Source organism: Rhynchophorus ferrugineus, unplaced genomic scaffold (genome assembly GCF_030347505.1).
Source record: "Rhynchophorus ferrugineus isolate W39M unplaced genomic scaffold, kcgeb_rfMv2 rfM2, whole genome shotgun sequence".
NCBI lineage: Eukaryota > Metazoa > Arthropoda > Insecta > Coleoptera > Curculionidae > Rhynchophorus > Rhynchophorus ferrugineus.
Window position 1 is genome coordinate 74,691,992 of NW_027472581.1, and position 14,619 is coordinate 74,706,610.

Below are 14,619 nucleotides of genomic sequence, written 5' to 3' on the forward strand. Positions count from 1 at the left end.
GGTCGCAGAAATAACTTAAACACTTCACTATTAAACGTTGGGAACGTCGGTTGGGAAAAAATACACTTCCGTTAACTTGGTGAACCTTTAGTGTGCCTGAAGAAGATATATTTATATACTCTGTTGATCAGTGTTTTGTTTCTTTGTCTGAAATGTCTGTATAGTCAATGAACAAAAGTATGATTTTCAAAAATATCTTCTTAAGTATTTGGGATAGGTCTTCCGATGACCAAATATCAGTGCTAGTAGATTAGTGACTAAATTATGCAACGACTGTCCACATGTTAACCATTAAAATGTTTTAATATGACATTTTATATCTGCTCTGGATATGAAATATTTCCCATGTTATTGTCCCGTGCCAGCCATGGGAGATGTAGTAGGGAAAGTACTTTTTGGTTAAAAAATACAAATAATCACAACAGTATTTACAGTATGTAGCTAAAAAGAAATATTAGAATCTCTGCACAAATAATAGTAAATAAATCAAATAATCATCAGACGAATTATTACAAAAAAAACGTACCGGTAAATAAACGCCTTTTTGAAAGGAAAAGAAGAAGCCAGGGGACGATTTGCAAAATATTTGGTACAAATGTAAGTGTAAATGATTTTGATAGTTTATTAGAATTATATGTAATTAAATTTACTAGTACCTGAACGGAAAGTTGAAAGTAACTCTTCACTTATAATGACGCATATACATGACATACAAAGTCACTTTAGTAAGCGAATCTTTAGGTGAAATGTCTTTTGAAATTCTAAATATTGCTCCGAATTTTATAGATCTTCATTAGTCAAATCACACCTACTGCTATAACTTACATTTTACTGATTGGCTAGTTCATGGGGTACACTGGTACTTTAACTATATTTAACACTAATACTATTATACTCATTATGTATTATATTTTTTGAAGATTAAAACTATACTCTTTTTGTATATATGTCCACACGCACTTACAGTTTATCTTCAACTATATCTGACCAGTAAGTTCCAGTTTGAGTTGATTATAAATTCCAAAACTGCTTCAAATATTAATATACGTGAAACTTGTGCATTATAAATACACAAAAACCTATTTTGTATCCTTTATATCTTACGCCATAACAAAGTGTGTGCACATATTAAGCTTCACACTGTGTTTTCCAAATCCTATGGGCTCATCCTGTGGGCGCATCTCTCATCCCTCTACATAAATCTGTTTATGAGGCTAGGGCTATCTCATACTCCACTCAGCGCCAAAGTTAGCACGTTTATATGTTACGTAAGTCTTGTCTAATATGTTATACTATGCTGACTTATTTCCTGCTTCACTATTCTCATGTTGAGATTTAGATGCATGTGCTTGTCACTCAAGCTTTGAGGAATATTGAACGTGTTCCTGAATACCTTGCTCTAGAATCATTTCAATATTTCAGTGTTGCTGTTTCTTGCTGTACCCCATAATTGAATCCCACATGCCCGGGTTGGCTTGATGGTGGCATTGTATACAATAACTTTTCCTTAACTTATTATAATTTTTTTAAAGGACTTGTTGAACTTGTTTATATATCGTTTATATAACTTTCATATAAATTTAAATCAATTAATGCTCAAGGAACATGCTTTAAATGTGCCATATAAATAGTTACCCAGCAAATATTTATGTATTTATCGATATAAACAAATAACCTTGTTAGAAAAATCAATACGAAAAAATGTAGGACAATGCCCTAAAATACACGCATTATTACGGCATACAAGGGCGTAAGATAAAAACACAATAAAACATAATACTATGTATTTATTCCGCTTATAAAACTTACACAAGGAACGTAAAATAAAACGGGAACTTTTCCCGTTAAGTCATTACCGAAGCTTGCCTGATGGTTTCATTATAAAAGTTATAAATTCCCCCGTTTCGGTAATTTAACAGATTTCGCAGCCGAAGCTCTAATTAAGGCTTAAGCTTAGACAGTTTGAAGCTAAGACTCGTTTTAAAAGTACAATACACTGCACTTCAACAAATTTGACAAAAGTTTTCGTAAAACACAATAATTGTTTTAAGAAGTAATTCTTTATATTTTATCTAAGGATGTAAGCTTTGTTGTCATTAATTTGATTAACTCTTACAAACACTAACCTGTAATGAAAGATAGATATTGGGAAGTATAAGCAGGTATGCATATATTTTGATCAGCGACATCAACTGGGTACAATGCGAAATATTAATTGTTAATCTCTACAAAAAAATTTCTCTACAAAAATTAACAGGTTTTCATTTCCGCGAGTTATTTAGTGTATACAAACGGTAATCATACAATGCTTAAAATTAAATACTCAACATTCGTTAGTTTTGCAGTTAAACATAAAATTATTTCAAAAATTATATATTAGATGAAAAACGCAATTAAAATTAGTTTTAGAATATTTTTTTTAATTTGAAGTTGTAGTTATCTAAGGTAATCGACACATTTTTTGGTATCTTCATAAGAAATTATGCATTTCCCATATAGGTCACGACTTATTTTTGGCGCTGTACTCAACTAAAACGCGTTAATTGGCAGTTCTCCCTCAAGGTAGTAGCTCTCCATTAATTTTCATTAAGTTTTAGCAGCTCATAGTATAGGAAATCAGACTGATCTTACGAATTACAGAGCTAGAAACATGAATATCCAACTTTGCTTTAACTTTAATATTCTTCCATGGCCAGGTAGTCCCCATGATTTTTTAGATTAAGATTATCCTAATAGATCTACTTTTCATCCCTACTAACAATAGGGTACAAATACATTTCCAATTTTGCCGTTGAAGCAGCTTTTTACACATGACTATACACCTCTAGATGTTTCTTCGACACAAAATATCCCATGTTCGTCAAGCGATTGGAGATGGTCTCTTGTATTACTCCCAGTAAATATGCATACTCTTCTTTGCCTTCAAATATCCGTCTTCATTTGATTTCTATTCAACAAGTTACAACAAATGTACGAGATATAATTTTAATATACAGTAACTTCATGTGTTATAAATGCTTTAAGATTAATTTATAGGCTAAATAACTATGGAGATATTGAACGGTGTAAATGCAGCGACTGTGATATCAATAAAAAATGAAGACCTAGACGATCAAACATATTGGAAGACGATGATTTTAAAGACTTTTTTAACAAAAATCCCAGGTCAAACTCTCAAACAACTTTCAGGAAGCTTAGCTATTAACGAACCAACTGTTTCCAGACGTTTGCGTTGGGAAAATTCCAAAAGGAGGGCAAATGGTTAGCAGCGGAACATATTAAAAAACGCTGTTACAAGTTGTTTTAATATCGCGGATTCATTGCAAAAAATAAATGGCTACATTCTTCCACAGAAACTCTTTTTGAATCCACAACTTAGTAGAGTAGGTTATTTTCTTTTCTGAAACTTGTTTTCACTCCAAATGAAGTGATAACGACAACTCAGATGGCATCAATGTAAAATGAGCCCCGGCACTTCAGGATATAAAAATTTGAAGGACTTGTTATTGGATCATCAGTTGACTTGGTATCACTAATTTATCCAATCATCCCCATTCATAGTTCTGGATTCTTTCAACAATTTTTAATTGCGGTTTCAAATCAACTTGATACTATGCTACTACCATATACATTCCAGTACTTCATGTAGCTCATCGCATATCAATCAATAATCGATTGAAATAAAATACCCAAAACCAAGTAATAATATAACTCATTAAAAATGTAACTTAATGAGTTTTGTAAGACAATACAAAATCCATATTGCAGGAATGGTTTTTAACACGCGATATAAATTAATACGTGAAACATACTGTCGTTGAGAGACGATAATAATCACAATAATACCAACAATGCTTTTCAGTCTTAATTAAGAGAAAAAAAATCGACATTACTGCACACCTTTATAATACATACTGAATAGGTTTGTTGTGTGCTAAATATAGGTTTATGCAAGGACAAATACATAATAGAGTTGTATGTATGATTTATTCAGTATTTGAATATTTTTTGTAACAGGTGGGGCAAAAGTCCCGCTACCATTTTGATTGCATGCCATCTTGGTTACGTGTCATTTAGCTCAATTTCGTTTTAACCATTATGTTGTGTAGACGTACACATTTTATTATAGATAAATATACGCCACAAGAACGAGCGTATATAGTGATAATATTTATAAAAAATAATCGTTCCATTATTACCACTGAAATATTCTAATCGTCCAGTGCCTCACAAAACAACAATTTATCGCTTACATGCGGATTTTCGACAGTATGGCACGACGGCACACAGGCCCCGTTCTGGAAGATAACGAACGCCTCGTAGCGCTGAAAATTTAGCTCTGGTGCGCGATAGTGTTGCATAGTCTCCAGAAACATTAATTCGGAAACGTGGTTCCCAGCTTCACACTTCTGCAGGCAGTTTAAGGTGAATTTTGAAAACTGATTTGAAAATGTTCCCGTAAAAATTCAATTAGTGTAGAAATTGCTACCGAAAGATCCTGATCAACGAGTTATTCAATCCTAAGGCTGCCTAGTGAAATTGAAGATTTTTCGTCTAAATTGATAATGATGGATGAAGCCCATTTTATTCTCTGTAACCCCTTCAATAGACAGAACACTCGGTTTTGGGAAACACAGAATCCTCAATTAATTCATGAAACATCATTGCATCCACTACAAACAACTGTATGGTGTTGTACTCATGCTGGAAACATGATTGGTCCCTATTTTTTTTAGAATGACCAAGGTGTTGCTGTTACTATTACTGCTGAACGGTACCAAAATATGATTCGGAATTTTCTTGTGCCTGAAATGGAATAGCAAGGACTAGAGGACATGTGGTTTCAGCTATATGGGGCTACAGCACACACAGCTCGTTCAGATTCAATTATTGAATGATGTTTTTCCACGAAGACTAATTTCACGAAGTGGCGATTTAGGATGGCCAGCCAGATCTCCGGATTTAACAGCACCAGACTTTTTCTTATGGGATTTTTTAAAATCAAAAGTTTATGTAAATAAACCCCAAACGATTCAAGATCTGAAAAATAATATTTGTCACGAAATTGAGAAATTCAGCATCAGATATTGCAGGATGTCATGAAAAATGCGTTAAAAAGAGCCGAAAGTTGTACAGCGAATCGCGGTCACCATTTAGCCGATATAATTTTTAAATTATAAGAAAAAAAATTTAAAGACCATATAACATTTTTGTGAAAACCGAACTTACTTATCTTTTCTATGAGCAAAGTTAGAGGCAATCAAAATGCTAGCGGGACTTTTGCCCCATGTTGTACCTCTAGCCAGCGTTTAATTTACACATCTGTTTTGTAGCTCATAGAAAATATATGTATATATTAGATAAAATTTATCGGGTTTTCAATTGAGATTTATGGTAGTGTATAATTTATGTTTGTAGTATATAATATCTAGGTCTAAGCATTTGTTTAATCTTCAGTCACTAATACCAGTTCTACAGATATCTGATGGTTTCAACAGCCAGTAAAGCATTTAAACAGTTTGCGAGAAAAGAAAGCCAGAAATATTTTGTGAACATAAGAAGATCGAAGTACTACTATAGTTTTAGACCCACAGCTTATAAGTCCATATTTACCTGGAGATTGAACAGTCAAAAGAGCTTTAAATCAATACAGTTAAATTATGTTCGAAAACTGTGTCGAAATGTAGTACATTCGTCAAACGATCAATGAGTTTAGGTCTGAGACCTTAAATCTTTAGTTTAAGAACTATTTGGAGGAAAGAATTAAGAGCTAAAAGTGGTTATTAATTAGTTGTAAAATGTATATCATATAATTTTTGAACAAACAAAAACTAATACCATATAAACATCAGGTTCAATACGATAAAGATCTATTATCAATATAGGTGTTTGTTGGAGCAAATATTGTGTGCAACGCATTTTTACGACAGATATATTGGTTCTTCCAGTATCTTCGAATTTTAGTGGTCAATTCGAAACAACGGATTAGAAGTAGGCTGGCTTAGTAGTAGATGCAGAGACCAATAGGACACGAACTTATCTATCATTTGCCTGTCGATAAATCTAATATCTAAGGTAGTTTATAAAGTACGCTCCTTAGATATGCGTCCTTTATAAACTAGGTAGGTAAGGTAGATCTTGCGTTCTTGAATCTCCAGGAAAGTATCATTAACAAATTATTAATGGAACCAATTCTGCAGAAAACTTCCACCAGTGCACATCGATGTGATGCCATTCCTCCAGCACTATTAACTACATAAATTCAGCGGAAAGATTCAATTGCTTCTCGACCTCTTCTTTTCAACTTCTTCCTAATTTGTTCAGTTCGAAGTCTGCCTCAGTGAATTCTACTACATATCCTAACGCCATCTCCCGCTAATCGACTCTGGATTTATTAATCTCTGATTGGGGCCGAGTTATATTATCCAGTTAATATTTGAAAGAATAAGATAAAAGAATAATATCCTGAAACATCGGCCTTTTTACTTTTAAAGTAGTCCAAAGTTACTGATAATACCATGTTACAGATAATTCATTTTTACTACTATTTATTGTGATATAAACTTCCTTGTGTCTTTTAAACCAACTAATCTAATATGACGTCAACTGCGTAAATATGATGTGTTATATCATGAGTGACTTGGCGCTAGAAAAGACGTTAGTTAAGAGAGAGATTTTTACCACAATTGACTCACAAAATCATTCTTTACCCTAGTGGTTATAAAAACGAATCAGGTGAAATGGTGATGAGCAGACTTCGCCCCCATCGCTAGTACTGACTGATTCATCAAAGGTTTCACCAGCGCACCTATTTCGCTTCTACATAGAAAAATTCTCAACATACACAAATCGTAAAGGGTGTTACCAAATCCCTCGGAATCTCAGGCTGTTTTGAAACTTAAGCCAATTTCACCCTGACTTCACTTAGAGTGCTTCAGTGAAGAAAAATCAAAATATGTTCTTACAACATTATCAATAGTACTTACCTTTTTTACAACATAACCTAAAAATTGATAGAAGAACGGCGGTTTTGAGGCCACATGAAAATCGCCTTTTATGCAGATGGTAAATGAAAATCGTATTTGTACTCTCGATTGTTTTAACAGATACGTCGTAAACTCCAAGAGAAACCATTTGTAGAAGTCAAATAGTTCAAATTTTAAAGTTTGAAATTAATACTACGAAGGATTAAGATGTATTCCGAATACTGTGCCGTCTCCTGATGGATCTGACAATCCAGTCTCAATCAAAATCCTAATATATCAGACAATCGCAATTCCGTTTTTCTATAAAAAAACTGCACTGCTGAAATATTGACTATTATTTGACATAGCCCATCGTACATTGGAAACAACCATGGAGAAGCGGCGGTACCATTAACCTCTGCGTACACAACTACAACCACCGAAAAGTTTACAAACGGAGCTTCCAAGATCAATAAGAGCTTAATTCGATCCATTCCATTCCTGTTACGGTAATGTTATTATACACAATTTTCAACAAACTACCGATTACTAATTATGAAAAGTTTTCCTGCCTTTCCTGAGCTATATTGGCCTTCACTCATCCTTTAGGTTCCCTACCACACCAGATTCCAACTAGCAAATTGGGCACTATTAGGCTGAGCAACAAGGCTCACAAAAAACGGATGATAATATATCATTCATAACATTAAAAATCATCAATGGATGGTAGGGATAACACACATCTCCTGTTCATAATATATCATACAATTAACAAAGTGTCATATAATTTAGAAACGAAAATATGTTAAAAAAGCTATATTTTTGTATTAAAAAGCAAATAACGTAAATTAAACTGTAAGTTTTAATTTACTGCACGACGCTTTGCGATATGAATTATTTATTTTTATTCGTTGATAAACATCAATGATGATAATAGATTAAATTCGCTGTATAAAACGGAGACGAACAAAAAGGAAATAGTATTTGTTCGTTCTGTTTCTTTTCTCCCTTATTATTTGCCCTTTTGTCAAATATTAATTTCGGTGGAAGTGAAAAAAATATTTTAGCGACGTTGACATTATTACGAGAGGTTGAACATTAAAATTAATAATTAATTTTTTTCGCAACATACAAACATTCATTACATTTTAAACATAAAATACAAGATATTTACTTTATATGAATATTTTGCAAATACGTAAATTAATACGTAAGTTATCACAATGCTGACAAAAATTGTTATATTAGTCATACACATTAATTTTTAAGAATCTACTATAATATAGTGTTACTGTATATTAAGTGCCATCGGGTACATTTGTAACCAACTTCATGTTCAAGCGACTTTTCAGTATGTCTCATTTCGTTGATGTGTCAACAGAAATTTCTTTCAGCGCATTGAAAATGTTTGAATTTGTACCGAATAAATCGCATTTGCGAAAGTCGCAAGTCGTGTTAAGCTTATGGCAAGCATGCTTCATTGACTTCAACATGCGAATACTGATTTCGATGTTTTAAAAGCGGTGATATTGATATCGAAGTTAAAGGCTCTTCTGGACAACCAAAATATTTTCAAGAAGATGATTTAAAGGCATTTCTCGATTATCTATGTAGTGGTCAAGAATATTATGTAGAATTATTGCGAATAAAACAGAAAACAATTTCCAATCGCTTAAAGAATAACGAAGTGATCAAACACTTGGAAATTTTGTGTCATACGATTTGAAGCTAAGATACATTCAAAAGGCGTTTGGTCATATGTGAATTTTCATCATATTGTTACTGGTAATAAAGAATAAATATATTACAGTAATCCAAAAGGATACATCTAATCATGGGCACCACGACCATCCACGGCTGCAAGCTAGTGATCTGTATATTGTCGGATCAGCTTGGTATGACACACTGTGAGCTGCTAAACATAATTAAACCATCAATTGGGATTGCTACCGATTACAATTGATACGCTACATAACAACGCTCGACGACATTTTACAAAACCGGTGAAAACCTATATGTAAACATTAAAGTAGAACGTGCTACCTCACCCGCCCATTCGCCTTCCAAGTACTACTTGTTTTGACGTATGAGTCGTGACGGATCCGAGAATCGCTTCACTTCTCTTGAAGATACCAGAAAATGGGTCTATTCTTAGATAGCCTTAAAAGATACATCGTATTTTGGAGATGGAACCCGTACATTTCACAGTGTACAAAAAAAAATGTTCAACATTTATTCACGAGCAATATTTGTACCCTGCTGTATAATAGGTTTAGTAAAATTTCCCTAACTTGTTCAAGAGTTATAATTGAGTGATAACTGATTAGCTCTAATTGACTAATAACAATCCAGAAGTTTGAGTTTGAGCAATATTTACGGTATTATTTATGAAATTTTATCTAAAACAAATTTCGGTAACAGTACTAAGCATTAGACTAATGCTTTAGTTAAAAAAATAGAAAATTATGAGTTTACGTAAATGTTAGTTGTGTGGCAGCGAATGAATTTTTTTATATCTATTTTAAAATCTCCTTTTACCGACCTATGGGTATGTCTGGACTGGACCTACATTTAACGTGGGCTTCGAACCACGGTCCTGGACATTAATCCTACCGAGTGGCGAGTTGCAAACTTAGAAATCATCCCAAAAGACATCCGGTCTTACCGAGCCTGGTTACTGGCGTGACTGGGAGCATTTTCCTTGCCGGATTTTGCACTTGTCTCATTGTCTAGAACAATCACAAATATTAATCAGTAACAAAGATAAACTTACGAGCATGCTCCAGCAGGATTCAAACCCGTGACTGTCGCAACAGTAATTGGACCGTTCTGTCGCCTTTACCACAGCGCCAACCAAGCCAGCAAAGAATAAAAATTGACATTGTTACCAAGATTCTGCAAATAAAAAAAACATATTTGGTAGGTTTTGCGAAAGTTTGAATAACTGGAATGTATTTTTAAAGGAAAATTGTTTAGATAAATGGTTTAGCACTATGTCAACAGAATTAGCAACTTGCCTGCATATAGATGCGAAATTAACATATTCATAAATTTTAAGATTATGAAATGTAAAAACAATAGAGACATTCTTTGTGACATTTTGACATGGAAAATGAAAATCAGCAGTGAATTGTTCATTCATTTGTTAATGCAATATATATATATATATATATATATATATATATATATATATATATATATATATATATATATATATCCTCTAATTTCGATGTTTTTTTATGGGCTATTACAATTGCGCTATGTATAATATACAACTATACTAATTTTCGCAGCTACATCTGAGATATCATTATCTAAATTAAAATTAATAAATGACTATTTACGATCTAGCATGGGTCAAATTTTTAAAGCAGCAAGACATTGAAAATCTTATTCACGAATTTATCAAAATCAAAGGTAGAAAAGTGCATTGTCCATAAGATGTTTCTGTATTTTCTAGCAAATATGTCTATTTAAAAGTGCGGACAATTATTTCATTTAACATATTCCTATTTAGTATTCTCGAAAATAAAATATATTTTCTTTCTATATAACTTAACATTATTTTCTGTAACTCTATATGTATTCTATAACTTAATGTTATAGAATTATAACAATTACTTGAGATAAATTTTAAGACTAATTACATTATTATTATATCATTATTACAGAAAAACTGTCTAACGATGCTAAAAGCTTAACGGACTTTAAAATTTTAGGTAATTTTACTTTCGGCTAAATAAAGATCAGGAATAACTTCATACTTTTAAGGTAGTAGCTATCTAATACCGACAATCTTTACATATTTATTATATTGTTTTTACCGTTTTGAAACGTATTTTGTACATATTTTATAATAAGCTTTTATATATCCAAATATGTTGTTACATTTTATAAAATATTCAATAATAGGTTTTGGCATGAACTTTGATTATAAGTTTCCATATGTTATTACTTATTGTTCGTATTTTATTCAAGAATATACCTTCCAATTGTTTTCAATTAACGTCACACACTTGATGACACCATTATACGTAGAGCAAGATTTTACAGCTATGAATATTTCGCTTCAAAATCAATATGGATTATTCTGGTAACGAAATTGTCGAAAATAACGAAAAAAACGAAAACTTCTAAAAACCAATCGTGGTCTTCGCCATTAGATATCTTCAATTCAAAAAGGATAATGAATCATGACAATGTAAATTTACATTAGATGATTTTAGCATTACATAATTAGCATGGGTAAACACTGAAAAACTCAATAACACTAAATGGAGAATATCTTATTTTATGTAGAGAAATTCCGATATGGCTGAATTGAACAGTTGTTTACATTCATATTTCGCCTATTCACCAATATATACCGATAATCAAAATAAATGCACCACAGTTTTTCTGCCTTCAAAATTGAGTGATTCAATTTAATTTAAATGTTTTGTTTTAATATGTTCGCCTGATATGCAGATAACAAAGCTGTTTTTTTCTTATACCTAAATTTAATTAATAATTTATTAGATGCCCACAAAATATAAAAAATTTAGAAATATTTCAATTGTTATAACAAAATTGCTGATATATCAGCAGTACTACAATAAATAAAAATAAATAAACAAAAATACCGATTTATATTTACATAATTGTATGTTTGTTCGACGATTTTTGAACCCATTGTTTATTAATTTACTAATACAAATGCTTTATCTGCTGCGTACATAACTGTATGTGTTTATATACTGTATATGGATAAGTAATTTGTAAATATGCAATTGGAAACAAAACTCATAAGAGCAGAAGTGCATTTAATATATCAACTAGTTTAATTTTTATTTTTGGTTTTGGATAAATGCCTATCTATCTAAATTATATCTAGCTTTGCAGTAGGGTATTATGGTTTTTATATAAAATAAATTTGCCAAGCTTAAATATATTAAAAACAAACACAGCAATTTATGTAATTCGGTATGAATACATGTTTATGAATTTTGAGAACCTCTAAGCCTAGCGACTGCTGAGTCATTAATTTTAGAAAATATCTCAGGACATATCCGGTTTCGTATTATTATAACACGTCAATCGAAAAATCCCCAGTCAATTTTTTTTCACAATAACAAAAGTTATTTCACTCAAAATGCTATAATTCACAAATTAATAATCCGACACGATAATTGATACACGCATCTTTTGTGGGGTTAGGGCTAACTAAAAAATATATGGATTTAATTCTAGTAGTACCATCTATGTCTCAAGCCGGGGACATTTAACGTGTTATTAACGTGTTATTATCAGTAGAAAAAAATTTGCTATTAAGAATGTTTAACATTTCTTCATAATGTTCAGGTATAAAGATCGATCTTTTCACCCCAGGTTATATATTAATGCATTTATTAATGGAAATTTAATTGGCCTAGACTAGACATTAAATGACCTTTGGAGTTAATCTTCCTTTCCATAACCGAATTGTTCTTATTGTTCTTCATCGACAGAAATACAATATTATATGTACATATACGCACGAATTACTTATATATTATACTTATAATCACATGTATCACACAGATCATATATATATATATATATATATATATATATATATATATATATATATATATATATATATATATATATATATATATATATATATATATATATATATATTTTCTGCAGATATTTGAGGTGGCGGAATAATTAGTTGTTAGTGTATTATTGCAAATCGAACTGGAGAATACATAAAAAATTATAAAGAATACGAATAAAATATTTCTTTAAAAACTGCAAGATAGAGGTTGAGAGTAAGACGATCTAATTTTCAACAGAATAAATGTACAGGTCTAAAAAATGAGAGAGAAGACTGTTCAAAAAAAGCAGATTATTATCACTATGGACTAAATATGGTTAATTTGAAATGTATCAAAAATCTATTAAATAAAATAATATCGTCATTAGAGTCAATATGTTGAGACAAAAGCCTAATGATCAAACCTATATAAAACGTATATAGATCAGGGGTAGACAATAAATCGATCTGTATTAATTTTCCTCATGAACAGTAGGAAAATTGTGAAAATTTATATGGTGAAACCTGATTTGAATTGCAAGTGAATATCTTACGGATTCTATTTCAATATTATGTCACTTGAATTTAAAAGTAATTAAATTACACTAAAATATAAAAATATTATTTATAAGATGAGGAATACGTCGCGGAATTCCAAGAAATAATTAAAGATTTTTAGGTAAGATTCCAGAATTTCTTAGGAATGAAAGAAACTGTGGAATTTAATATATAATTCCTTTTAAAAAATATTAAAAAAAAGTTTAAAATGCATTAGCTAATAAAATTTAATTGCATAATTGATATAGATCAAAAGGCATTAGAAAATGATAAGAAATTTAAAAAATATATCTCAACAGCGCCAAGTGTAGGAAATATATATTTCTGTTTCGGGTCTAAATATCTATGCGTATAGAAATATCCATACTTGAAGCTCATGAAGACTAAGCATCCTTCTGCTCTCACTGATTCTCATACTGTATACTCATTACTAGCGTTGGGAACTATCGACTGAAAACAGTCGAAACAGTCGATAGTGGCAAAACAGTCGAAACAGTCGATAGTCAAATACATGGTTTGACTGATTTTTTCCATTCATAATGTCAGACGAAGATGTACGAATTCTTGTCTGTATAAAATGTGAAATAGAAAAGGACAGAGATAAATGTTTGGAGCAGTTAATTTTGAATCTCTTTATTCTTTATATTCTCCAATGGTAGTATAAGCGAGACAGAGATGTATATATACTCATTCACGTGATAACTGAAAAAAAAGGAAAAAAATTTACTATTCTCTATTATCATGTAATAAATATAATTTTAAAGGAAGTAGGATTACTTTTATACTGAATGTTCTGTAGATGTGTAAAAAGGAATGGAATAACACCAAAAATGTTTTGTCCTGTTTTAATATATTAATTGCTACTTTTAAATAACATAGCATAATAAATATAAATAGTACAACTTAAATAAAACCTAAAAACTAAATATTTTCAATAACCATAACTACTAAATAAAATGTAAGCATGTGAATCTAAAAATGGTCGTACAATAACTACCAGACCCTTTTTAAATAAAAGTTTTATTTATTTTTGAACGGAGATATTTTCAAATTACTGTAAATATTATCATGTTCAACTTTTCTCCCGTGAGGCAATTTCTTCGATCGTTAATTATTTTCGCAGATTTTGAAAAAACTCGTTCCCAGGGGACAGATGTTGCGGGTATAGAGGAATATTTTACGTGTAACTGATATAATTCAGGTAGTTTCATTTTACGGGTTTGCTAAAAATCCAATGGGTTTTCTAAACGCTCAATAAATGAATTTTCCAAATACTGCTAAATCTGTAAAGTTGCTGCAGTACCTGGAGTAATTCATTCTAGCCATTTTTTTATAAAAATGTCTCCAGATGTCAATACATTTTTGGTAAGTAGTTTCGTCTTGAATTTCGAGTTGTGGAACTATATTTGTATTTTTTGAAGTTAGAATGGAAGATGCATCTTTTGTGATAGCTTTTTGTATCGCCTCAGCATTATATACAATAACAAATCCTGCTTTTTTAAATCTAGGATCTAAAAATGTGGATTTCCCGCATATCAT